Here is a 26593-nt window from a genome sequence, read left to right as displayed (position 1 = left end):
CTAGCCCTTTGCTGCTTCCCCAAGATGTCGCACTATTTCCCTGGAATGGAAGACAGAGCTTTCTGGGCCAGCCAGGGTGGCTCATACCTGTAATACCATCTCTTTGGGAGGCCAAGGCAGGTAGATGACCTGAGGCCAGGAGTTCAAGACCAGCTTAGCCAACATAGTGAAATCCTGTCTCTACTAAAAATACAAAAAAATTAGTTGGGCATGGTGTCTCGTGCCTGTAGTCCCAGCTATTCAGGAGGCTGGGACAAGAGAAAAGCTTAAATTCGGGAGGCAGAGGTTGCAGTGAGCTGAAATCATGCCACTGCACTCCAGCCTGGGTGACAGAACAAGATTCCATCTCAAAATAAAAAAAAAAACACTAAAATAGAAGACAGAGCTCTCTGGAAGGGTGTCAGTTGATGGGATTTAGGAACTTTCTGCTAATTTTTAATAATATTAGCCCAATTGCCTGACCTGTTATGACTAATTGGAAGACTGGATAGATGGGTGAAAGGATGGATGGATGGAATAAAATCACGAACAAGGCGGCCTTCAATAGTCAAAGAATGAAAGTATGGATCTAACCATCATTACCTGCCACTCGGATCACCCCTGGGCCTGGCCCACAAGAACTTAAGTTTGGGTCCTAGGGAGAGGGGCTCCAAACAATCTGAAGGACAGTTCTCTAAGATGATGAGCATGGCACTGGGTCTCCTCATATAAATGGTGTTGGCACTGAGCATGGGGAGAGGTATTCTCTTCACTTCATCAAAGTCCAGACTGTGGCAGCATTGGCTTTGAGGGCCCTGCATGCAAATGCTTCAGGTTTTCAGAGACTTTGGCTCAGTGAGTCACCTTCAGTTCTGCAGAGCACTGATGAGGAATAACTCAGATAAACATTAATGGCAGATGGTAGTAGTATCTTGGAAGCTGACTTCACAGAGAATTGCAAAATGTATGTGTTACTTCTTGTTTTTTTCTGGAGATAGAGTCTTGCTCTGTCGCCAGGCTGGAGTGCAGAGGCGCAATCTCAGTTCACTGAAACCTCCGCCTTCCAAGTTCAAGCAATTCTTCTGCCTCAACCTCCCGAGTAGCTGGGACTACAGGTTTGCGCCATCACACCCAGCTAATTTTTGTATTTTTAGTAGAGACAGGGTTTCACCATGTTGGCCAGGATGGTCTCAATCTCTTGACCTCTTGATCCACCCACCTATGTGTTACTTCTAAAATACACAAAGAAAACTTAATGTCACTTTTTTTTTTTTTTGAAATGAGATCTCACTGTGTTGCCAAACTGGTCTCAAACTCCTGGACTCTAGCAATCCTCCTGCCTCAGCCTCCCGAGTAGCTGGGATTACAGGCATTTGCCACCAGGCCCAGCTTTAATGTCAATTTCTGTAACTGATTTGGATTAATCCTCATTTTTTGGTAGCAACTATCAGGAAAAATTGTGAGAGACTTTGAGCAAAAAAGGTTACTATCCTATCTAGTACACCCTTCTTAGTGAACTCTCCCCTTATTGCCTTTGAGCTATTTTAAAACTCTGTAAGTTGTAGAATACTGAAAGTAATGCAGATGGATCTTGCCAATGTGTTTGGTGGAGATGAGTTAATAATTGCTTTGTGGATATTGGCCAATTTTTAAAATTTATTTCAATCTTCTGGATGGTCTCTGTGTGTGTGTGAATTCTCCTTTGAACTGGTTTTACTGGCTTCCTTATAACTTGAAATAAAATCTTTAACAGATGAGAGTCATAGTTTTGACCCTTAAAAAATACATCCTTCAACACAAGAGAAAAGTAACTTTAAGCTTGACAATATGTGACCTCACCATTTCATCAGGCCTCACCTATTTCAAATAATGACTTGGTCTTTTTTGTTTCCTGCTGCATCTTCCACTGCACCTTTCCAAGGGGGCATCTTGATGTGAGGAGGATGAGGTTCATGTGACTTGTTGTGGTGGAGGAGACAAGACCTGAGAATCACGTGGTGCCTGTGTAGCCATTTGGTCATCATTCTAGAACCACTGCCTGACAGGAGACTGTGGGCCTGGGAAGTACACTATGTCTTCTTTTTCACTCCGAGTCTCGGTGCCCCTCAGTATGGTACATGCAAACTGCTAGTTACAGTGCATGGTCTGTGTAGACCATGGGAAACCTGGAATGCTGCCTCTCATGCAGCTATCTAGCCACTGCCCTCCACCAGTGAAGGTCTGTGGCTCCTTCTCCACGCTGATGTGGCTGCATCCCAGAGGTGCTGTTAGGTCTGGAATGCTCTTGGTCTTTCCTATACCCATATGGACATTTCTGTCATTAACTTGATAGCTTATAAGTCTGAACCTTCTGCCCAATCTTTTTCTTTTTTTTCCTTCCCATCATCCACCAAGACCAGATGGGCAGGTGTCCCACTTTCACTTCCAATCCTAGGGAACCTTCTACGGTATACCTGGTGCCCTTCTGAAGTGTCATGTACTCTCTCTCTTCTTTCCCTTTGGACTATAATGGCACAATGGCTCTTGGGGAACACCATATACAGAGAAAGGACATGGAAAGTCCATTGATGTAATGGCTTCAAGGCATTTTCACTATTACATAGAGTATTGGAGGTCTGGAAAGTAGAAATCCTCACAGAGAGTCAGAGCCAGTGAAAGAGAGAGAAAATGTAGAAACCAGAAAATTGTGGAGAAGGCTGTTTAAACAAGGACAGCTAAGACAATTCCTGGGACACTCCTTGTGAGTTTGAATAGTGCAAAATCTTTATGAATGCATCTTTTGCATTAAAGGCAATCATTTTCAATGATCATCAAGAAAATCTATTCATTCGGGCATTTTATAGTTCTAAAAACCCATATTGGCCCCTAAGGATAAATGCATTTTAGCAAATTTACTCCCAAACAACATGCTTACTAGTAAGTTTAAGAAATTTGTCAAAAACAAACATTAGGTCACTATTTGGTGGAATGCAATTTCTACTTCTCATAAAAAAGGAACATTTTACCATTTCAGTCTTCTTGAACTTTTTCTGTTGCTCCAAATACCAGAAAATGAATGATTACATGGATGCTCCAAAGACAAATAATATTCTAAAATGTATGAATGAATAACTTTATTTTCATAAAGTTTAGAGTCTTCAGATGAAGTATGAATTCCAATGCATCATGCTGGAAGGCTCTTGAGTATCTGGAAACAGTCTTTTCCTTTTTCTCTCAAAGGAGATAGGCATCGTGTCTCCCTGATAGGAGCTATTGACTTTGGGCAGTAACTATAACAACACTTCTTTAGACAATTCTGATAACATGCACAGGTTAAGCAACTGCTTATAGAATTTCCTGGTAAAAACTAGTGATGAAAATGGTGTTGTATAATTGAAACAGTAAATGACTCTTCAATGTAGCATCATCAGTACTGACCCACACATAATTTCCTGTCAAGTAGGTGACATTATAAAATAAACTTTTACACACACACACACACACACACACTTAGTTGTCCTGGAAATAAATGTTTGGCATGTTCTTCATGTAGAATGTATGTGTTGGACTCATTCTTAAAGGAAGTCATTGGCTAATGAGTCTTACCTATCACTATAGGTAAGAAAGAGATAGGAATACTAGTTCTATAAAGAAAGAGATAGGAATACTAGTTCCTCCCTAGCTTATGCTGCACCAACACCATTTCAGATTTCTCCATATGAAAACATTAATTCTAAAATCTTTCTTGTTTGAAGTCATGGAATATCTGTTATCATCTAACATGTATGAGGATTCATTCTGAGCCAAACACTAGGGATATAAAGATGGGAAAGAGGGAGTCTCTGTGTTCCAGGAGAATGCATTCAGGTTAGATAATGGCTTACTCTACTGGAATTTAGATCATTGCATACTTCAGTTCCTTGACCCCAGGTCTCTACTACATCAAGCACAAAACAATCTCAGCCCTGGGGAGGCTCATACATGTCTGCCTTTTGGAAGCTATGGTGGGATTGTCCGTGTTTTGTGCTCATGATAAATTGCTTTCTTTTTGAGACACATCCTAAATTATGTTGAAGTCTCAGTCTTTATAGCTCACTGCCATGTGTGGCAGAGATGGCTACCTCTAGTTGTTAGCTCCTTGTAAAGCGATTTGTTTATAAATCAAAATTAAAATTCAAGAAGCACTAAATTTGAACTCATATGAAAACTCTAAAAATCAGTGTCTTTATTATCAAAAACATTTAGTTTCCTTAAAGTTTATCTTCATCACACCATGGATCTATGGTAAGTATAGGTACAACAGTGTTGGGGATGGTGACAGTGATACGTCATTTGGCTGCTGGTGAACTGATGCCAAGGACTGGATATTTGTGTCTCACCCCCTTGTCCTAATTAATGTATTGAAGCCCTAATCACCAATGTGGTGGTTTGGCCTTTGGGAAGTAATTAGCTCATGAAGGTGGAGCCCTCATGACCACATGAATGGGATTTGTGACTTTATAAGAAGAGACTAAAGAGAAACTTTCTCTCAGTCAGATGAGGATACAGCAAGAAGGCAGCAATCTGCAAGACAGCCCTCTTCAGGGACCAAATTAGCATCTTGATATTGGACTTCCCAGAACAACTCTGGAGGCTGGGAAGTCCAAGATCAAGATGCCAGATAATTGTTGTTGCTGTTTAAGCTGCCCAGTCTGTAGTATTCTGTTATAGCAGCTGTAACTGTCGAAGACAGTGGGGCTCTCAGCAATCTCTCATGAGACCAGTGCCCACTGGGGTTCAATGTGTCTCCTCAGACAGCCTCATGTTGAATCCACACAGGGGCAGAAATGAAGAGGTGAGGTAAACCCTGGATCTCTACATCTGTTACTGACCATATGAGATGTAGTTCAGAACTAGTGCTGTTTTAGTCAACTAGTCAACCCAGAAAAAGGTGAACATAGTGATGAAAGCTCTGTCATGCCCTAATTTGCATATAAGGAGCACAAATTGCAATCTGAAAAGGGACTAAAGATGTTTCCTTGAAGATTTTTGGTGTTATAATGGAGAGCCTTCTGGCCTAGTAGATTGTAAGCCAGTTTGTCATAATATCAGCTAGCATTTATTGAGTGTTTATCATATGCCAGGCTCTGTGCTGAGGACTTTACATGCATTAGGTCATCTAATCCTCATAACAACCTTCTAGGGGAAGTATTATTGTCATCATTTTTACACATGAGACCACTGAGGTACAAATAGTTTGCTTGTCCAAAGTGCAGAGTTAAGGGTAGTGCCAATATTAGAACGTCAACAGTCTGTGCTCTTAATCACCATCCCACATCCCTTCATTAAGTGAAGCCAATTATGTAATGCACACAGCAGTACCATGTTATAGGCACTACCACAGCCCCATTTTTACATGGCAGGAAATGTGAGTAAAATAAGGGACTGTCACTAGCCTCAGTGTGGGTCGAGGGGTACATTGCAGAGTTTGAACACAGACATACCAGACTCCAGAACCTTCTTCCTTCTCATTAGCACAACACAGTGGCTCTGTTTCTCATTCTGAGATGTCCTTAGGAACTTGGAAATATTGGCTATCCTGATCGTAAAACTATTGCCTTCCTACTCCCTGCTTAGAAAGTTGATAACGTGTTTGGGATCAGATGCCCTCCTTTGCCACTCCCTCCACTGTTCTCTCTACACAACCCTGTATTCACTTGTTTTTGTCTTTCCATTCTTCCTTTTAGCTCTTGGCTTATTAAGTCTCATACTGTGGGCACCTACCAGGGCCTGGCACAGAGCTTGCACTGAGTACATGATTGGTGACCTAGGAAGTTATTATACAATGGATTATATGTTATCCCCCAGGTAGCTTTGTATCAACAGTGGTCATGAATGCAATAAAGGAGAGACTAAGATGAGACTTCCAGGCAAAACTGTAGCCCCTGGGGGCATCTGTGATCTTTCCCTACAGCACAGAATACTTCTGGAGAAGAACAGAAAGCCTCACCGTAGGAATGCAGGGCTAGTATGCTTGGGCAAACAGAAGGGGTCTAATAGGTGCTTGAGGTTCCCCAAGATGATGCTGGCAAAGCAGGTCACTAGGGCAGAGCTGTTGGCTGCCTTCTTCTGCCCTCTGTTTCCCCCAATCCTAGTTCTTTTAAAGAAAAATCATAGGATAAGAAGCCAAGAGAGGAAAGCCTATCCTATTCACCACGTATTAGCTATGTGAGTTTAGAAGTCACTTTGCCTCCCTAGGCGGTCATTTTGTGACCTGTAAAGTAGGAATTATAATAATATATGGCCTGACTACTGCTTAGGTTTTGTAGATCAAAGAAGATTGTAAAAATGAAAGTCCTTTGTGAACCAAAGCACGCTGCTGGTCTAAGGTATTATCTTCATCTGCACACTGGGTCTTCCTGGGGTGATTGATGTCTATGGATCTCCTTGATATGTCTTGGGAAATTCCTGGCAGTCCTGACACTCAGGTGTCGTTTACTTGTCTCCAGGCTTTAAGACATGCTGGGAGATTCTCCTTATAAAATTCTCTCTCTGGGGCTTCCGTTTTTTCAGCATCTGTAAAATGAATGTATAATGTGTCTTACAGCCAGTAAGTAAAAACCACATCCCTTTATCTTTGTTCTGAGAGGGAGGTCAAATTACAGGTTCTGTGAGAAAGGAACATCTTGGTTCCTCTTCTTGCTGAGACTAAGTCTTAGATTGCTAAATCATTACCAAAGATGCACGCTGGGGCTAACCAAGGGGTCACCCCAGCAGCTTCTGTGTGAAGGCAAACAAATCCATTGTAGTTTAGTGATTTCTGAGTAGAATAGCAGTTCCTTTGCAATAGCAAAGGAAGAAGATTCATGAGAAGAAAGGGCCAAGATATACCAAAGACGGCTGGAGAAATGGCAGGAAGCAAGAAAGGCAGCAAGGGGAACATTGATGGAACAAGGAAGGAATTTTGGTGGTGACTCAGGCCTTTCCAGTCTGGGGCCCCAAGAGCGTTAAGTGGTTGAGAAGCAAGGTCAGCTGCTCGGGTCCTGATCTTCCCACTCCTCATTCCCATGAGTAAGGACTTCCCTCTCACTGACTTTTCTTCCTTCAGATTTCATGTTTTCAGTGACGCAAAAAGAATAGTTGTTTTGTTTGCAATAGCCAATGAGGTGAGAGGCAAATATAGGGACAACCTTTCCTCTACCCTCCTAGGTTCAGTGACTGGGGCCTGCAAATTAAACTGACAAAAGACAGATTAATAGAAGAAGAGGTTTATTTCACATGCACACAGGGGCTTTACAGAAAATAAGTGAAAAACCTAAAAAAATGGTTAGGCCTAGAGGCTTATATCCTATTTTAACAAAGGGTGATAAATCCTAGAAAAATAACTAGACAAAGGAAAAGGAGTTTGAGCTTCTGAGGGAAGGAAATTATGGGAAGGTAAATATTTGGGGGAAACTAATGATAGATAAGGACAATTTTATAAGGCTTGTTATGTAGACTCGAGTAGGTGCACCTCCAGCGACAAGAGTTGTCTCTTTGGTCGTTAAGAGTCATTTTCCTTTTTGTGGTATAGCAGAGGAGGACACCTTTAAAATGGAAATTTCTGTTTCCTTTGCAAAGGAAAATGTATGGCCTGCTTTAAAAAAAAAAAAAAAAGTCTTCTTCATAAGCAAAGGCACGCTTGCTTCAATTCAAGTCTCAGTATCTTCCCTGGACTATATAGGATGATGCAGGGCACAGGGTGGACTCATGCTGTGTCTCCCTAGTTTTGGGTTCTATGTGTAAAAAGGTGGTGAGAAGGATGCTAATCTAGCCAGAAAATGCAAGCCTCTCCAGCTATCTGCTTGAAATGCTGTGTTATCTGCCCTAGTCCTCAGAACCCTGTGATTAAACTGTGCTTGGTCTGCTAGCCCTTCTTAGACCTGGAGTTGGAATGAAGTATTGCATCCTAAAGACAGTCTAAAAACCTAAAAGAAAAAAAAAATCACAGGATTTTTTGGAATTATCAGAGGATTTAGGGACCTCTAACCTAACCACTCCTCTCTCCCTCCGTAAAAGGAGACTGAGTTTCAGAGACAAGACTATCATGTAACGTTGAGCAGATTGTCTACTGCCCAATTCTAGGGGAGATCTGCTGCACTGTTGTCATTAGAGATTTTTTTCTCCCACTGAATGTGATAAAATGTTTTGAGCAATGTACATATTTTCCTAGTGTGTATGAAGGGCCTGTATGGACTAGCAAGTGTGTTACTCTGAGGGGGTCAGAGAGAGGTATACTGACTTGTTCAAGAAATAAAAAGAAGAGAAAATTTTCATCCACTTCCATTCTTCTTAGTAGGGTAAAGTCATTCCAACTACAGCACATTTACGGAGCATTGTTTATGTAAGTACAGTTATCACTCCTTTAGAAAAAACTTTCTAAAGGATGCACAGTTGGTAAGTGACAGATCTAGAATTTGAACCCAGGTGGTCTGGCTCTGGTACCCACAGTTTTAATCACCTCAATTATCCAAGACTGTACCTTCATTTTAGAAACAACATTATTAGTCTAGAGAAGTTTCTGGTGGAATAAGTTGAGGAATAGTAGACAATTAGCTATGACTTCTGCCTTACTCTACGGTGTCCAGCAAAGAGAGTAAAATGAGGAGGTGTCTCATAGTCGAGTCCTTTATCCCCATCCTCTTATTGTTAGCTCCACACTTGGACTTGATTTTCATATACTGTGTCTCATAGGTATGGCCAGAGCATCAGGGAATATAGGTGGTTTTTCCATTATATTGAGTTTGCTTATAATAATGGATATAATAATAAGTTACATTTGAGTAATTGTTTATAATTTTAAAAGTACTTTCACATTTATTTCCTCATTTGAGCTTCACAACAACTTAGGTAAGGAAAATACAGTTATCCTATTATTATTATTATTATTATTATTTTGAGACAGAGTCTCACTCTGTCACCCAGGCTGGAGTGCAATGGCATAATATCAGCTCACTACAACCTCCACCTCCTGGGTTCAAGCAATTCTCCTGCTTCAGCCTCCCAAGTAGCTGGGACTATAGGTGCATGCCACCATACCCGGTTAATTTTTGCATTTTTAGTAAAGGTGGGGTTTTGCCATGTAGGCCTGGCTGGTCTCGAATTCCTGACCTCAGGTGATCCACCTGTCTTGGCCTACCAAAGTGCTGGGATTATAGGCATGGGTCACCGCGCCTGACCCTATCCTATTATTATTTTACAAATAGAAAACTGAAGTTCAGGGAATTTCCAAAGGGAGAGAGGTATAGATTGTTCGCAACCCAAGTGTCTTGATTCTTAATTTTACGTTCTTTATACTATATTCTGTATGGATATCTGTACAGATGTGTGCATGTGTGTTCAACTATATAAATATTTTAAATCTTATTTTCATCTAAAAATATTATTTTAAAATGCACTTTGTACACACTGGATTTCCATGTGAGCTTCTGTCATGTTTTCTGGGGAAAAATGGGTCCAATCTGTGGGGATTTATTGGTGACACAGCTTTGGGAAGACTTGGTCTTCTTGCTACCAGGACTCTCTGGGAAATGAATTTTCCCACCCTGTTTCTTTATTTTATGTGCTTATGTGATCAGTTCCCAAAACTTTAAGACTCATTATTTTCCGCCCTTGGTGGGACCTTTGTGAAATTTCCCCATTAAGGAATTTCAAGTTAGTCACTACCCTTTGCTTTAACTTTGGAGATTTCTTATACACCATCTCAGCTTCACAAAAAGAAATTCCCACAGAGGAAGCCCACGGTTGGACGGAAGACAAACACCTGCAATGCCAATTCACTCGAGTGACTAAGCCCATCAAGGTGTATTTAAATGTAATCTTTGAACAGGAACTTGAAATTCTTTGCAGACTTCCAAATCTCTGTGCTATTTCTGGACACCCCCTCCAATTTTCTATAGTCATTTTCCTTAAGGAGCCGGATATAACATTAAAAAGCATCAATCTGATTAAGAAAAGCAAATTTTACAGTCTTCCCAGTTAGAATTGTTTGGATCATTAACCAATCTCTTTTCTAATTTCCCTCAATTTTATGGAATGCTCCTATCTACTTTTTGACTCATATTCATCAGCACATCACTGAAAAAACACAAAAAATTCCAGGAGCCAGGTAATCCTCTAGTAACTTCACTTATTCTCAAAGGCTTAATGGGATTGGGGCTCATTGATAGTCTAGTGGAAGGCATCCAAAGAAGCTCTCAAAGCATTCAGGAAATGTTATTTTAGTGACTCAAAAACCATACTAGTTTAGCTTTATTCAAGTGTTTCAGTTTGAAATGATTTATACTTGATCTACTCATCATAAAATAACATACTTCTTCTCTGACACATGATGTCTCTTCGTGATCCAAGATAAGTTACTTAAGCTACCTCCCTCTAATTTCCCAAGTTGCAAAAAACACAGGGCCAGGCATGTGGGACTGATTACCTGTTAAGGAAAGTGACTGAGTTCGTATTTATAACATATCCTGAACATCAAAACTACATATACATAGCATAATTAGTAATACTCCATAGTGCTTGCCAGGACCTAGAATGAATGCCCATGAATGAATCAATGGCCTGGGCATTATATTCAGTAGACTAGATCTCAGAAAGGAAAGAGGAGCAGCATAAAATACAGCCTTTGTCCAACATTTTGACCACAGAGAAAATTGAAAGAGGACCAGAGGAAACATCTCCTTCAGTGGTGGAAGTGGTTTCCGCAGACACAAGATAACCAAAAGTATGGCATGCTGGGGAGATGAAAGACATTTTAAAGGTCTCTGAGACTTGATCAATTACCACTTTCTTGGAGAGCCCCACATCATGCAGTGTATGCAAATCCTGTGTAGTGGGGTCATCTATCTGCTCAGGCATGCAGAAATCTTTCAGTAGAAGGGTGGGAGATTTTTAGAGGAAAAGAAGTACCAGTGGCCAGGAAAGGAATTACCTTAAGAAGGTAATATGTTGATGGAAGGAGCAGATGCCCTGGAGTAAAGGTGTTTTCCAGAAGTTTCCTGTCCTGGTGTCCAACTGGATAATGATGAGCAATCTTTGAACTCCATCATGTGCCTCATGGAATAGAGTGTATTGTAAAAATGCATCTCAGCAAATGTCTCTCTTCAAAAAGTAGCTTTAAAACCTAGGACACATTTAGCCTACTCAGGGAAAAGAAACAAAACAAAGCACTCTATAGCAGCCCTATAACCGGTTGTTAAAGGAACCCAAATCCTCCAGCACAATACACAAGAGTCATTATGAGGCAAACAGCAGTTAACCTGTGAGATCTGAAGTCCTGCAGAGGCTGTGTGTGTGCAGTTGACGTGGGCTGTGGATGACCCAAGGTGTTGACTGCCTGTTCATTGCTCACCCTGTCATCCTAACTCTCATCAGTAATGGAATAAGTAGGTGGGTGCACTCATCTAAGTTTGCCTTTTGCAAGCATCCAATTTTGTTCTCATCTTCTAGAGTGGAAATGAGAAATATTCTCTATTCCACTGGGGATCACTGGAACGTGAACACACACACACACAAACACACACATACACACACAGAGCAAGTGAAGGAAGACTTCAAGTAAAGTATGTTATAGATTCATTAGGTTTCTAAGAGATTTTGTGTGGAAAAGAATATTTACTACCACGTCCTTTGTTTAAAAGTCTAATTTAGTAATCTTATGAATTTATTTTAAAATTGTTTTAAAACAACCTTCCTTTAAAATTCACATACTTCTTGTCTAAAATAAATCAAAAACATAATTCCCTAAATATGCGTACATCAATTATAAATGTAAAAACATTTAAATAGAAAATTAAATCACAAATCAAGTATATCAGAGTTTCTTAGGTATTGTCTGCAGGAAGCTGATTTGTGGCCACTTAAAGATACCAGATCCTAATCCCTATGATCTGTACATTTTACCTAATGAGAAAAAAGGGTCTTTGCTGATGTGATTAAGGATCTGGACTTGGGGAGGTTACCCTGGATTATCTGAGTGGACCTTAATTCCAATTACAAGTGTCCTTATAGGAGGAGACAGAGGGAGATTAGATGGACACACAGAAGATGAGGAGGCCACATGACCACAGAGGCAGAGATCAGAGGGATGAGGCCACAAGTCAAGGAATGCCGTTGTCACTAGAAAGGGACGAATTCTTTCCCAGAGCTTTTGGAGGCAGCTCAGCCTTGATTTCAGACTCCCCTTCTCCAGAACTATGAGAGAATACATTTCTATTGTCTTAAGCTACCAAGTTTGTGGTAATTGTTATAGCAGACACAGGAAACTCTCTAATACCTTATGTAGCAGGCAAAACAACATAAAACATCACTATGGTTACAAAACTGTTGAAATATCTTCACATCATTTCTGGTTAAAAAAGTGAGATGGTGGCTCAAGTCTGTAATCCCAGCACTTTGGGAGGCTGAGGCAGGAGGATCACTGGGACCCAGGAATTCAGGACCAGCCTGAGCAACATAGTGAGACCACATTTGTACAAAAAAACTTTTTTTAATATGATGGATTTGACTTTGTTTCTTAATCTTCTTCTTTAGGCTGGAGTGCAGTGGCATGATCATGGCTCAGTGCAGCCTGGACCTCCCAAGCTCAAGGGATCCTCCCGCCTCAGCCTCCTGAGTAGCTGGGACCACAGACACATGCCACCACACCTGACTAACTTAAATTTTTCTGCAGAAGGAGTCTCACCATGTTGCCCAGGCTGATCTCAAACTCCTGGGCTCAAGCAATCTACCTGCCTGGGTCTCCCAAAGTGCTGGAATTACAGGTGTGAGCCATTGTGCTTGGCCTGTTTCTTAATCATATTTTCTATTTTCCTAGGTTTTAATAAATCTCCTTCCTAAGATTTTAGTAATTGTACCATCCCATGTATAAAATCGTTTCCAATCAGGATGTAAGGTTGCAGGTTCTGCATTTGTTGACCAGTTAACTCAGTCGGGCCCTGAGGTCTGGTTGCCCAGGTTAAGGTGACGCAAACGTGAGCTACTGATCATAGGCTGAGGTCCTTCTGTGATCATCTTCTCTGGTTTTCTCATAGGATTTTTATCTGCCTTTCCTATTGACTTTATGTTTTTGAGATTAGGTGTCTTTACGTTGGTTTGAACTACAACTATACCACAGTGACACACTCTGTAGGATAACTGTAGCTGCTGAGACTTCATTCTAACTTGTAGAAAAATCTAGAGGATTCGGTTTCTTGGCTAGACAATTAGCTCTCTAATTAATTTTCTCAAAATTGCCCTGCTGGGATTGGTTTTGTACTGGTTATTGCACAGGTGGCCCCTTTGCTCTCAGTTCTTTCGACCTAATCATCCCGCTAGAATGTGCTCACCCACAGTTTTGTTCTCATGTTCCTGAATACACAGATTTTTAAAATGTATATAAGCTCTCTTCCTATAAGCCACTGAAAATTTAAGGATAGTCTATGCATGGGCCACAAGCAAGAGTGGTGGCATTGAGTCTGTCGCTTGAGGCCCTTCTTCTCACTGCGCAGCCTTAGTGTGTTGGCTGTTTGCATTTATTGCTTTGAGGATTAAAAATGATTGTTGCAGCCTCAAGCTTCATGCAGGTAGAAGGATAGAAATGGGCAGCTCTCCGCATATCTACCCTTCAATCAGGAAAGCAAATGCTCTCCCAAAATGCCCTCTCACAATGAAGCCAACTTCCACATACCTCTCATTGGCCAAAAATACATCATGTGACCTCTTGGCTTCAAAAGAGACTGAAAAATGCTTAGAATTTTTAATCTCCATCAGAATAGGGGAGGCAAAGGAGAAGGGCCAGGAAAGTATGAATGGTGAGCCCAGCTCCTGGGGCCTCACGACTTTTCAATATATGTCTGCTGTATACTTCCCTCTCTACAGGCTTCTTTCTTCTGCATCACCAGTTATAGGATCAAAAATGTCCAACTTAGCCTAGGGAACCCCCAGTCCAGAAACCTATTTCTCAGATGGTGATCCATGGCCTTCCTGTTTTAGATTCACCAGGGATATGAGTCGAAATACCGATTCCCGGGCTCTAAATGTGCTCCATCAGACACATTTTGAAGACCAAAGATTTTGAAGATCAAAGATCTTTCAGCTCCAATCCTGAAGATACAGTGGTGGAGCATGGAATCTCACAAGTGTCTTGGGTATGCTAAGCTTTGAGAGTTGACGAACCAGAGCCCCTGTGTCCGAATTCCAAATTCCCTGGAAAGGGCTGCTGATTGGCCTGCTTGGGTCCAGTGTGTAGAACACCCTCAGTCTATTCAACTGAGGGTGTTGTTGGAAGGCGGTGGGCTCAGACCTCATGGTCTTTGCCCTCTAATCAGGGATTTTTGGAGTAGGCAAATCTGCTAACTTTTCTATTACAGTGCTTACAATTCCCAAGGCAGGTAATTTTATACTTCATGGCTGCACCCTGAGGATCCCAACTGCCTGTCTCTCCCAGTGTTTCTGCTTATGCAACTCAGCCATTGCCCTGATTCAGTGTCTTGCCCTCCTCTCTTCTGGTTGGGCCCAACCCAGCCATCTCTGTCCATTCCTGGCTTCACTCATTTCCCTCAACTTTGCAATGCTCTGGGGCTTTTGAGTGGTGCACCACAGTGTAGCACATGGAGCAAGTTCAAAATTTATAGTCACAGTCCGATGTGAAAAAACATAACATTTAAAATTTTTCTGTAATTGAACTCAGCTCAGCTCCGGTTTTAGACTCCATTTTTACTGATAGTCTAAAGCTTTTAATTTTTCTATTTTAAGACAACTCTACTTCTGGTCTGGGCACAGTGGCTCATGCCTATATTCCCAGAACTTTGGGAGGTCAAGGCAGGAGGATGGCTTGAACTCAGGAGTTTGAGACCAGCCTGGGCAACATGGAGAGACCCTGTCTCTACAAAAAATACAAAAATTAGTTGGGCCTGGTGGCTCACGCCTGTTGTCTCAGCTACTTGGGAGGCTGAGGCAGGAAGATCACTTGAACCCAGGAGGCAGAGGTTGCAGTGAGCCAAGATCACACCACTGCACTCCAGCCTGTGTGACAGAGGGAGTCTGCCTGGTTCAAAACAACAACAACAACAACAACAACAACAACAACAACAACACAAAAGAAAAAAGCAGATAACTCTACTTCTGGTTTAAAATGTTGCCTCTTTTAGTAAGGATTCTGTGAAATTCAGAGTTCTCACTTCCTTCTTCCCAAGAGTGACCTTATGATCCAGGGAGCTTAGAAGTAAACTGGGTTCTCATACAGCCCTCTGCCATTGATGACCACTGAATTGTCATGCTCCGGTCCTTGGGGAATTGTGACTGGCACCCAAAAGGGGTCTCCACCCTGCCTGGTCTTTGACATGGTGGGCTGGTAGCTGCTACTGCTGACCCTAGTTTCTGCCTCACTCTGATCAACAGTGAGGTCCATGTGTCTGTGTCCTCCTGCTCTTCTCCCAGACTCCCTGTGACCCACCCACTCCTACAGCTCTTCTATTCCTCTCCTTGAGGACTGAAAACTCTCTGTTGCCTATCTTTAGTATTCTGTGATGTACATGGCTCTGCAAGGCTGTGCCAAGGCCTGGTCTGCCTCACCACCTCTCTCACCTCTCTCAATGAGAGCCGTGTTATTCAAATGCCATTTAAAATAAATGTTTTTCTATGAAACTCTGTTAGAAACTGAATGCTTGTGTCTCCCCAAATTTATATGTTGAAACCCTACCTTGTAATGTGATAGTATTAGGAGGTGGGGTCTTTGGGAGGTGAGTAGGATTAAATGAGGTCATGAGAATGGAACCCTTATAAATGGGATTAATGTTCTTAGAATAATCTTAAGATAGCTTGCTTCTTCTCCCCACCATGTAAGGACGCCATTAGAAGGCACTCCCTATGAGCCAGGTAGTGGGCCTTTACTAGGCACCAAATCTGCTGGCACTTTGATTTTGGACTTCCCAACCTCTAGAACTATGAGAAATACATGTTTGTTGTTTTAGCCACCAGTCATGGTATCTCATTATAGCACCTGAGGTGATTAAGACACTGGCTGTCTTCTTCGGGTCTGCCATGGAAAGTACTATTAAGTAAGGACTTCTGAGTGTCTTTACCACACTCCACCTAGGGTTTGACCACAGGAGGGAACAGATTTTGTCACTAGCTATCTTGTTCTTATTAAGCACTCTATTTTATTCTCTCTAAATTTCCTCTTCTTGTTCACTGGGAAATACTCCTTGCCATTGTGGGTAGGAAGGCAGATATATAAACTGGCACTCTTCACTGCTCTGTAGAGGTTACTGCTCAGTGCCCAATCCACAAAACTTGAATTATGAATCGTATAATCCAATCTTATTAATCTCAGCTTTTAGAATTCCATGGAATCAATACAGTTCACAGAACAAAGACAGGTTCTCACAAATAAACAATCCTTTGGCTTTCAGATTATAGTTTCTACTCTGCATTTAAGTCACATTTTTAATGGACTTCTTTGTTTTAGGCTGATCTGCCCTACCCTAAAAGAAGCACATGTAGAAAGTACCACTGGTGCTTGAAAAACCTGGAAAAAGAAAAGGTAAAAGCCACCAAGAACATATAGTGTAATATAAAACACTTTCCTCACCCCATTCACCCACTCAATTATATTGTCTTGTGGATATTTTACTGTGTTAATTTTGACTCTTGTAACAGATTAGAAGCTCCCTGATGGCAGGGCTCATGCATCCTGCATCTCTCCTCAACCCCCCAAAACTCAACAAGTGTCCTTTCCACAGTTTATTCAGTGCCACATTTTTTTTTGCATTTTTTTCCGTGGGTGATTTCACTATTTAAAATGGACCCTGAGCATAGTGCTAAAGTACTGTCTAGTGGTCCTAAGCTCAAAAAGGCTGTGATGTGCCTAACAGAAAATATCTGTGTTAGAGAAGCTTAGTTCAGGCATGAGTTATAGCATAGTTTGCCATGAGTTCAATATTAATGAGTGAAAAATACATTAAATAAGGTGACTTTAAATAGAAACACACATGAAACAAGATTTTATATATACACATATGAATTAATTGACAGAAATGTGACCAGAGGCTCACAAGAACCTAACCCTGTATTTCTCCTGGGTGCAATGGCTCAGTATTTGCTAATGCAGTGCTCAAAGAGACTGTATAGAATGTGACTACTACAGATAATAAGGATCAGCTGTATGTGTTTGCAGAGCATAACTCTTCCTTTAGGAGGCCTGAGGTGGGAATTTAAATGAACATCAAAAGTCTGAATTTAGGATCCAATGGCTTTCCCCAACTTGGGTCCTATCTGGCTAAAATCCCTCCTGTGGCCTCCTATTGCTCTTAGCATGAGAGGCGGTTTCTTCAGCCTGGCCTTCAGGACCCTGTCTGCCCTGGCTCCCACCTGCCTGGGCCGTCTCTGCTGCCACCATGCTCTCCTCCTTCCCTCCACTCCAGCCACGCTGGCCTCACTCACCAAGGTCATTCCCTCCTGGGATTTTTGTATTTGCCTTCTACCTGGACTCTTCCCTCTGAGGCTCTTCTTGCGACTGACTCCTTCTTGTCATTTAAGTCACAGCCCAAATGTCACCTCTTCAGAAGTCTTCCTGGTGCCTCTGTCTAAAGTGGCTGCCCCCACTTCTCTCTAGGGGAGCACACTCTTTCTTTCTTGAGACACTCTTTGCTTTTCATTTCTACCCAACAGAATGTTAATTCACTCAAAAGTGGCTCCTGTCTGTCTTGTTCCTGTCTGTTTCCCTAACACCTAGACCAGTTCCTGGTTCCTAGCAGGTGTTGAGTGAAAACGTCTATTAAATGAATAAGCGATGGATGACTCTTGGGAGCTAGGTTAATTTCAGTAAACTTCCAAGTCTTCAAAATTATGCTAAGCAGCTTTGAGTCTCTTCAGCTGAACGGGAAAGGCAATGTACATAATGACAGTCTGAAGTTGTTTCTGATTTTCACATCATCAAAAGAAGATTAAATTATAGCTAACAGTGAGCTGATGTAATTGATATCAGTTCTTCATGGATGCATGGATACCATCAAAATGGTAGATCAATTGAGAAAGGCACATAATTAAATGGAGCATGACTCTGTGTTCTGTTACTGTATTCAATGTTAGGTACCATCAGTGTAGAATGTGAATAAAGCAGCTACTGCTTTTTCAGTGTCATCCTCACTCCAGACACTGGGCTTAGTGTGATATACATATACACTGTCATGTACAATCCTTCCAACCTTTCTCCACCCATAAGAACTCCTTCATTCTTCATACAGTCCACAGAATAGTCTTTCTGAAGATTACATTTCATCATGTCACTCTCCTGCTTAAAACCCTCCCATCATTTCCCATCGTAATTAAAATAAAATCTAAGCTCAATTAGGGCCCTCAAGGGCTTACTTGAATTGACTTCACCAACACCTAGGACCTAACCTATACCCTCCTCTGCCACTCATAACATGTCACTTATAACACTTCTCTCATGTCCCTCATTGGCTTTTCTTTGTCTCTGGAAATGCTAAATTTGTTCTGGTCCCAAGGCCTTTGCTCTTTGCCACTCCCTCTGGCTGGAATGCTTGTTCATAAGATCTTAACCCACTCTGACTTCCTTTCCATCAATCAGCACTCAGACAAAATGTCATCTCCTAAGACAGGCATTCTGAGGAGGCAGTTGGAGAAGTCCAACTGCTTAGCTAGAGGAGCTAGCTCTTGCCCCAAGATACTCTTTACCCTGTTACTCTTGTATTTTTTCAGTAGAATGTCACTTTCAGATCTCTCTCCTCTCCCTCCTTTCCTTCTTTCCTCCTCCCACCCTTTCTTCTTTCACCACTTACTTGTTGGCTATTTGCTCCCATCACAGCATAAAACTCATTAAGACAAAGATTTCTTTCATTCATTACTCTACTTTTGGCATCTAGAATAGTGCCTGAATTATTATAGGGGCTTGATTAATAAATACTATTTAATGAGTGCCTCCTGTGTGCCAGGCACTGTAGTAGATTCATTAGATGCCTATTGCTATTTCTCACAACAGACTTTCCAAGCTTTGGGTATGAATAAGTTGAAGCACAGAGAGGTCATGTGACATAGCTAGTGAATGGGAAGCTGAGTTGAATTCAGAAGGTTTGCCTGATTTTAAAATCCACGCATTTTTCTGTGATTCAGCCTGCTTCACTTTGCTTGATTTTCAGACTCCACATTTGTGGTTAAGCATCCTTGTGTTTGTCTTTCACATTTGACTTTTGCCAAGTGATTGCTTTCATATGGCTATTGGTATCAGGTGTCTTCTGCTATCAACATAAACCTATTTTATAATCTTTAAGATTATTTTGCTTTATAACTACAGCATTTTAACTGAATACAGTAAAATTGATGTTAATTAGTGCTATTGCAATGAATTTTCTCTGAGATGTTAGTACATATAGACAGACAAGAATATTTAGTAGCTTCAACTTCGTCAGTCAATTTCTTTGTGACTTGCTCTGTGACAGTAATTATACCCGCTGATATATTTCCTTCCTCTTTTCTCCACTTAGTTTTTCATTTTCTATTTCAATTTATGTAGAATATCAACTTATAGACCTCAGATCCTTTTTGAAAGTGGGTGTGGGTAATGGTGGGGGTCGGGGGGGTGGTTGGAAGTATAAGCCAGAAATGAATTTTGTATTTGGAGCTGCTGTAGCCACGAGTGATGTCCTCCTTAACATCTTAAAGAATCATGGGAGTGAGGGAAGAGCTTGTGGTGAATCAGGAGAAGATGGGGAGAACATAGGGTTGACTGGATTGAGGGCAGGTATTCCTGACTAGGGCCTCATGTACTAGCTGTATTTTTATATCTCTACTTGATGGGGCAAATCTGAACACTGGTGAGAATTACCCTGGAGCAGTGGGGAATAGCGTAGACTCCACCAACAGACTTCCTGCCTCCACATACCTTGACCTCAGACACCCACGAACTCCCCAGCATCTTCCCAACCTCTCCATCCCTGCCTGGGGTGTGTGGATGACACCCAGAAGCCCAGGATCCCCGCTGTCTGATGGTGCCTGAATTAGCTGTTGTATCTCTTAGGGGAGAGGTCACCTGAGAACACAGAACAAAGGGACCATGGAAGAACTAAGACTTACCCATCAAGGCATGGAATGAAACTAGGAGGGCATACCAAGGGCTGCCCAGGAGCCCACTCCTCCCGCTTCCTTACCCTACAGCTGACCCAGTCCCTTCTCCTTTCTTCTTCCTTTTTTATCCTCAGCTTCTTGGCACCAGTTCACACATTCCTTTCCTTGGTCACCCTGAAGATCCTGTGCACTCCCTGTGCCCTCCCCACCCTGTTCACCCATCAGCCTGTCCTGCCTCTTCCAGGTTTCCTGTGGCTCTGGGGCCTGGCATCTCCAGCCCTGCCTCTTACCAGCAGTGTGGGAAAGGGGATGAGCTGGCTTATCTGCACTCTCTCACGGAAGTCCACTCTTCTATTTAAACCACACCACTCCTATCCCCTCCATTAGACTTGAAGAAAATCAGAAAGTAGTTCTCTACCATCAACAACACTCCCTTCTCCCACCAAATGCCTGAGGACTGCTAATGTGACTCTTTAGTGCTTGTAGCCCAAGCAATTTAATTTCATGCATAAGGTACTTGCAATGGATACCATGCAAAACAAAACAGAAGTGTGAGCAGTTCCCTGCCTCTTCTTTATGGTTTCAAAGAAATCTCAACCCCTTAAAATTTACCTATACTTGATTGGTTCTCAGTCTATGCTAATAGGAAGTCTGCACTATCCAAAACTTCCAAACAATTATGCTAAGAAAGGTTTTTCTTTTTTCCCACAGGCAGTTAGATAAATACTCAACAAAAACATTTAACTACTTTCGGCTGGGCGTGGTGGCTCACGCCTGTACTCCCAGCACTTTGGGAGACTGAGGCGGGCAGATCACGAGGTCGGGAGATCGAGACCATCCTGGCTAACATGGTGAAACCCCGTCTCTACTAAAAATACAAAAAAATTTAGCCAGACATGGTGGTGGATGCCTGTAATCCCAGCTACTCGGGAGGCTGAGGCAGGAGAATGACGTGAACCTGGGAGGTTGAGCTTGCAGTGAGCTGATATGGCGTCACTGCACTCCAGCCTGGGCAACAGAGCGAGACTCCATCTCAAAAACAAAAACAAAAAACATTTAACTACTTTTGTCTGTATCTATTAAAGGTAAAGGTCAATACGTATTAATCTGCTATGTGGAAATTTTACAAGAACAATTTCAGTCTCTATATAGTAATTTTAAATTTTACAATGTTTATTTAGTTCCAAAAGGGGAAAAGTAAACCAAGTTGCTAAAAGGCTAACCAAAAGAGGTAAAATTACCATGATTAAGTTTTCAAGTATCTAGATATATCAGGTGACAGACTTTTAGGAATTAAATTTCATGAAAGTAAGGACACTTTTTATTTCACATATCTTGACTATTCTTATGGTGTAACAGTACCATCAATATTGCGTGAATGAGGGCAATTTATTAATGATATAAAACAGGGCTATATTCTGTCTGTACAGCTTCTTTATTATACCAAAACATGATTTCTCTCAGCAAATCCAGAGCACATTCTGGCATGTCAGCCTGCTTTTCTTCATACCTTACGTGATGTGCATTTCCTTAGATAGTGAATATTCCTTGAAAATGTGATCTGATGGCAGACTACATGATCAAATGCTGTTTCATGATTTTCTTGATGACATCCCATCAGATTTTGGTTTTTGCACATTAAAAAAAAATGGAGCATTAACATTATTTGAGTTCAAAATCTATTTTCTCCTGGCCTGGAAGTGCAAGGATTGGTATCAAGTTGAGATGGAGTTGAAATGCTAGTTTTGGACACTTTAGTCCTGTCTTTTTTGGCATGTGGAAGGCATGGGGAGTTTTTAGGTTTCAGGTTGCCTGTCAGCCTTGGCTGCTGCTTCTTCCCCTCCCGGCCTGAAGCTGGGCCACCTGACCATAACTGGGCCAGGAAACGTAGAAACCCAGCTGGCCTCCCAGTGGCCAGGACCACGCTGGAGATGAGGTTCGGCATGCCTCCTGGGCTGTTCTTCGCTCGTGGCCTCCTTTTCCTGTTGGATCACTGGCCGCTCACTTCCTTAGATCAGTCCTCATCAGATACTACATTTTTTGATGGCTTGGTTTCTTTTGGTTACAGTTTTCAAATTTCACTTCCGGTAGCTGCACGGACGACCCAGGCTACTTGGGCTTTCACATTCCATGCCCAGAAACTGACTGTGACCCCGCAGCTGGGTCCTGCTCTCTGCTGAAGAGCCCCCCAACATCCACAGGTTGTCCCCTTGCCTGCACAGACCTGGAGGATCACTTCCTCACAGACTTTCCATTACTGTCGTCAACTCCTGTTTGCTAACCTCAATATTCTTGGACTTTCCTCTTCAAATATTGTCCTTAGTCTGAAAAATGATCTCTTCAGTGCCTGCAACTGTATCTGTTCTTTAAATACCTGCCCCACGCCGGTAATGGTCAAGACTGGCCCCTGGTAATAATCCCTTCTGCTGCTGCTTATTCTTTACTCTGTTGGCAGATGATCTCTCCTCTCTGTGTCTCAGCTGCTGGGTCTTTAACATGGAGTCAATAATAGTCTTCTATGAGGATACAGTAGTGAGGTTTCCATGAATTAACTTGTACAGAGAGCTTAGATCATTGTCTGGCACACACATATTTCATACAATTTAGCTTTATTATCACCAGAAAATTTCTCTCCAAGCACTACTATCACTGGTGAATTCAAGCTAACTTTGCCTTGGAGTCCCACCACTCTAGGAATGGACAAAGACAGGCAAGGAGGAAAACATCTGCACTACTTTCTCTCACTGGGGTATGTTAATTTGCTTCACTATCATAACTATCTTACTATGTCCATATATCCCATAACATCACATTGCAAACCTCGAATATAAACAGTAAAATTTATTTTAAAACAAAGACATCTCAGGGTTGGGCATGGTGGCTCATGCTTGTAATCCCAGCACTTTGAAAGGCTGAGACAGGAGGATTATTATTATTATTATTTATTTATTTTTTTTTTTTTTGAGACGGAGTCTCGCTCTGTCGCCCGGGCTGGAGTGCAGTGGCCGGATCTCAGCTCACTGCAAGCTCCGCCTCCCGGGTTTACGCCATTCTCCTGCCTCAGCCTCCGGAGTAGCTGGGACTACAGGCGCCCGCCACCTCGCCCGGCTAGTTCTTTGTATTTTTTAGTGGAGACGGGGTTTCACCACATTAGCCGGGATGGTCTCGATCTAACAGGAGGATTATTTAAGGCCAGGAGCTTGAGACCAGTCAGGGCAACATATTGAGACCCCCATTACTGCAAAAATAAAAAATAAAAGAAAGGCATTTCAGTCTTCCTGCCAAATTCTGAGCTAGCAATGGATTGTTTCCCTTTGATCTAACGTGAAACAAGGGAATAGAAAGAAGAATTTCCGTCTGAATTATACACAAGGGGACTCTAATGAGTATTCGTGAAAAGGGACACCATATGTGCAAAGGCAAAGGGCTTGCTTTGAGCTCTATCTCCCTCTGCCTCACATTTAGGCTTAATGGAAGATAGAAGTAGTCTGGGAAAAACATATGGAAATTCAGTACCATTATGTAACTCCCAAGAGGTGGGAGCAAAAGGTGTGCTGAGACTGCTTCACAGGTATGCTTCCAAATTGTAATCAATTTTCCAAATTTATTGGTGGCAAAAACTATCTATCTATCTATCTATCTATCTATCTATCTATCTATCTATCTGTCTGTCTATCTATCTAATCTATCCATCTAATTCCATTTTTTAGAGACAGTATCTCACTCTCTCGCTCAGGCTGGAGTACAGTGGCACGATCCCAGCTCACGCACCCTCAAAGTCCTGGGCTCAAGGCAGCCTCCATGGAAACCTGCTGTGTAGCTGGGACTAAAGGTGTGCGTGCACCACCACGCCCGGCTAAAACTACTTTTGTAATGTTTATTACTGAGAACACTGAATTAAACTCATTAAATGATGGTTTATTGGTAGAGCAGTTTAATCGGCTATAAGAGGTAAGGATCATCGTTGGATATTAAAATGATACATTCATTAAATGCTGTTCACTAGAATATGCAAAAACCGTGACTTGTGACTCTATCAGAGGCCACAGTCAGGGCAGTACACAGTTATCCTCACAAACAATGACTCTATGTTGAAGGCTGACAAAAACAATGAAATAGGAACAGTTTTAATAGGCACACAGAGATACTGTTAGGCAGTGTTGGTGGTTGCATGGTAATCACTTCTGATGTGTATGGTTTTGTTTAGAGTTTATTAATCCTTTCAAATGTGTGCCTAAAATTCTTGTGCTAAATTTAACATCAACAAGAAAGGGCTGCCACTGCGATATTCTAAAAATGGGCAGGAAGGAGAGATGTTTCCAGTGCCTCCTCAGCACAATTGGAAGCCACACAACGGAGATGACAAGAGTTGGAAATGACAAAGAAACGTGTCAAGTGGAAAAGCTTTTGTTTAATTCTGTTCTACCCATTGTGCCAGGTCTGAGGCACCACCAGAAATAGCAGTGGGTCCTGGAAGCGACGGTCACAGTCTGAATATATAATGGAAATGGGAGGAAACAGGGACATGGAGGCGGTTATGCCTCATTCCTTTCAGCCACCCTTACGTCTACAGGAAGTAACGTTCAGGACTGTCATCTTTTAGGACAAAGGAGAATGATGTAAGAAGAGTCTGAAATACTAAGATCTCAAAAAATCCTCCCTAAGTTGTGGAGACAGCCTGCATGACACCTCATCTGATTTATTTTTTGAACCTCAACAGCTCATCATGCAATTTCCTTGTTTGTGTATCTCCTTTTATTCCCAGGAATGAGACACACTTTCTTTTCCCCAATCAGGATCTAAAATCAGCTTGATGACATTAGAATTCTTCCCTCAAGGGACACAACAGTGGTTATTTTAGGACCTTTTTTTTTTTTTAACATGGCTCAACAACGAAATTTTGGAATGGTTCTTAATCCTACTTAAACACAGAGAAAGGGAAGGACTTTGAGGGGAGGTATTTTTTGTTTCGTTTGCTTTTTTCCTTTTTCACACAAACCAAATACAGTAAGGTAGGCTAAACAATGAACTTAAATGTCCCTTTGAGATCATGTTCCTTCTGATAATATAAAGCGTCCGGATTCATTTACTTTCACTTTGATGCTTATGTTTGTACATGTAATAAAATGAAGTTATTGGTGTTCTTTAGCTATTTTTATCCATAATTGCAACAACCACTATTTTTAAACTTACATTGTCCCATAAGTTTTGGAACAGTTTTAAACTAAATACCAAATAAAATGATATTAAGTTGGAAGTTTTGAAGCTTGCTTATAAATAACATTAAATTTTAAAGAGTTGCTTTTACTTTGTTGTATATATTTTCAGTGCACAATTAAAGTACTTATCTTTGATAAATATAGTATTCAAGACAGTAGCATATAATATATTTTTGACATTTGAATCCTTGCAGGTAATTTTCTGCATTACTTTCGTTCCTTTGAGAATTTAATACAGGCAGCCTTTGCACAGTGCTGTGTTAACTGAAACTCATTTGTATCAGAACCATGCAAAGCAAGGGCTGCTGTATGCTTTTCTGTTTGTATTAACTTATCAGGATTCAAACATCACTTTTGGGAGACTGGAATAACTTTGTCTTCTATTGCATTGGCACTTTCCTCTACAATTGAGAAGTTATTTGGGTTGTGTTTATCAGACGAGATCGGGCATATTCAGGGTGGTATGGCCTTAGACTGGGTTATCTGTGTCAGACTTACATTGCTTCTGTGAATATAAGCCTTGGTCTACTCCAGATGCAGGACAAACACAAAGAACTCTCTGCACAGTTCATTACTCCATTCGGTGGTTCAGATGCAATTCCAGCCTTTGGTCAGGTTCTTTCCAGTGTCCACAAACACAGGGAGGAGAGTCCTCTAAGTGACTCTCTGTGTCTCACACAATCTCTTGGGTTCCCACCTATCACAGATACCCCTTACCAACCATCTGCCAGCTCATGCCAGCCTTGCTGCCCATGGGTGCTGCTGCTGTCCATGTGCCACGCCCCCAGTCCTCAGGTCCCTGTTCCCTGGTAGTCTATTTATCTGTGCTTAGAAAAATGGGTGATACTATTATTATGGACCTCACAGGGCTGTTGTAAGGATGGAATTAAATGCCTACAATGCAATTGGTATTTTCCAGGAACATGGTAAAGATTTAATATGTGTTAGCAATTATTATTGCTATTTTGTGTGCCCACAGGAAATAATTTGTGGGGGTTGTAGTCATAGCCTTATAAGGCATTAATTTTTACTTTTCAAGAGCAATTTGAAGCTTTCATTCTAATCTGATCTGGGCGACTGTATTAGTTTCCTACTGGTATGGTAAAATATACCATAAACATACTAGATTGAAACAGCACCCATTTATTATCTTACAGTTCTGGAGGTCAGAAGTCCTGAAATCAAGGTAGCAGGCAGGGCTACTTTCCTTTCGGAGGCTCAGGGGAAGACTCCACCTCCTTACCTTTTCTAGCTTCTAGAGGCTGCAGCATTCCTTGGTTCCTCGCTCCTTTCTCCATCTTCAAAGTCAGCAGTGTAGTGTCTTCAAACCTTTT

The 26593-nt window shown here is 41.6% G+C and overlaps 1 protein-coding gene across 6 annotated transcripts in view; it reads left to right on the top strand.

The window, feature by feature from the left end:
• The window catches only part of LOC108518251 (uncharacterized), a 50697-nt gene that overhangs the window by 5267 nt on the left and 18837 nt on the right, over nucleotides 1-26593 (top strand). Inside the window, exons 2-3 of one of the 6 annotated variants that reach the window (XR_001882328.1) lie at nucleotides 13948-14102; nucleotides 16424-16498. The exons of 3 other annotated variants lie outside the window; for them this stretch is intronic. The gene's annotated coding sequence lies outside the window, so the exon portion shown is untranslated. The remainder of the gene's footprint in view (nucleotides 1-13947; nucleotides 14103-16423; nucleotides 16499-26593) is intronic. 2 more of the 6 variants (XR_001882329.1, XR_001882327.1) reach the window with 2 other exon arrangements.

Source organism: Rhinopithecus bieti, unplaced genomic scaffold, assembly GCF_001698545.2.
Source record: "Rhinopithecus bieti isolate Rb0 unplaced genomic scaffold, ASM169854v2 scaffold_44723, whole genome shotgun sequence".
NCBI lineage: Eukaryota > Metazoa > Chordata > Mammalia > Primates > Cercopithecidae > Rhinopithecus > Rhinopithecus bieti.
The sequence above is the reverse complement of the archived record's forward strand: the minus strand, read 5'-3'. Positions and strand labels throughout refer to the sequence as shown.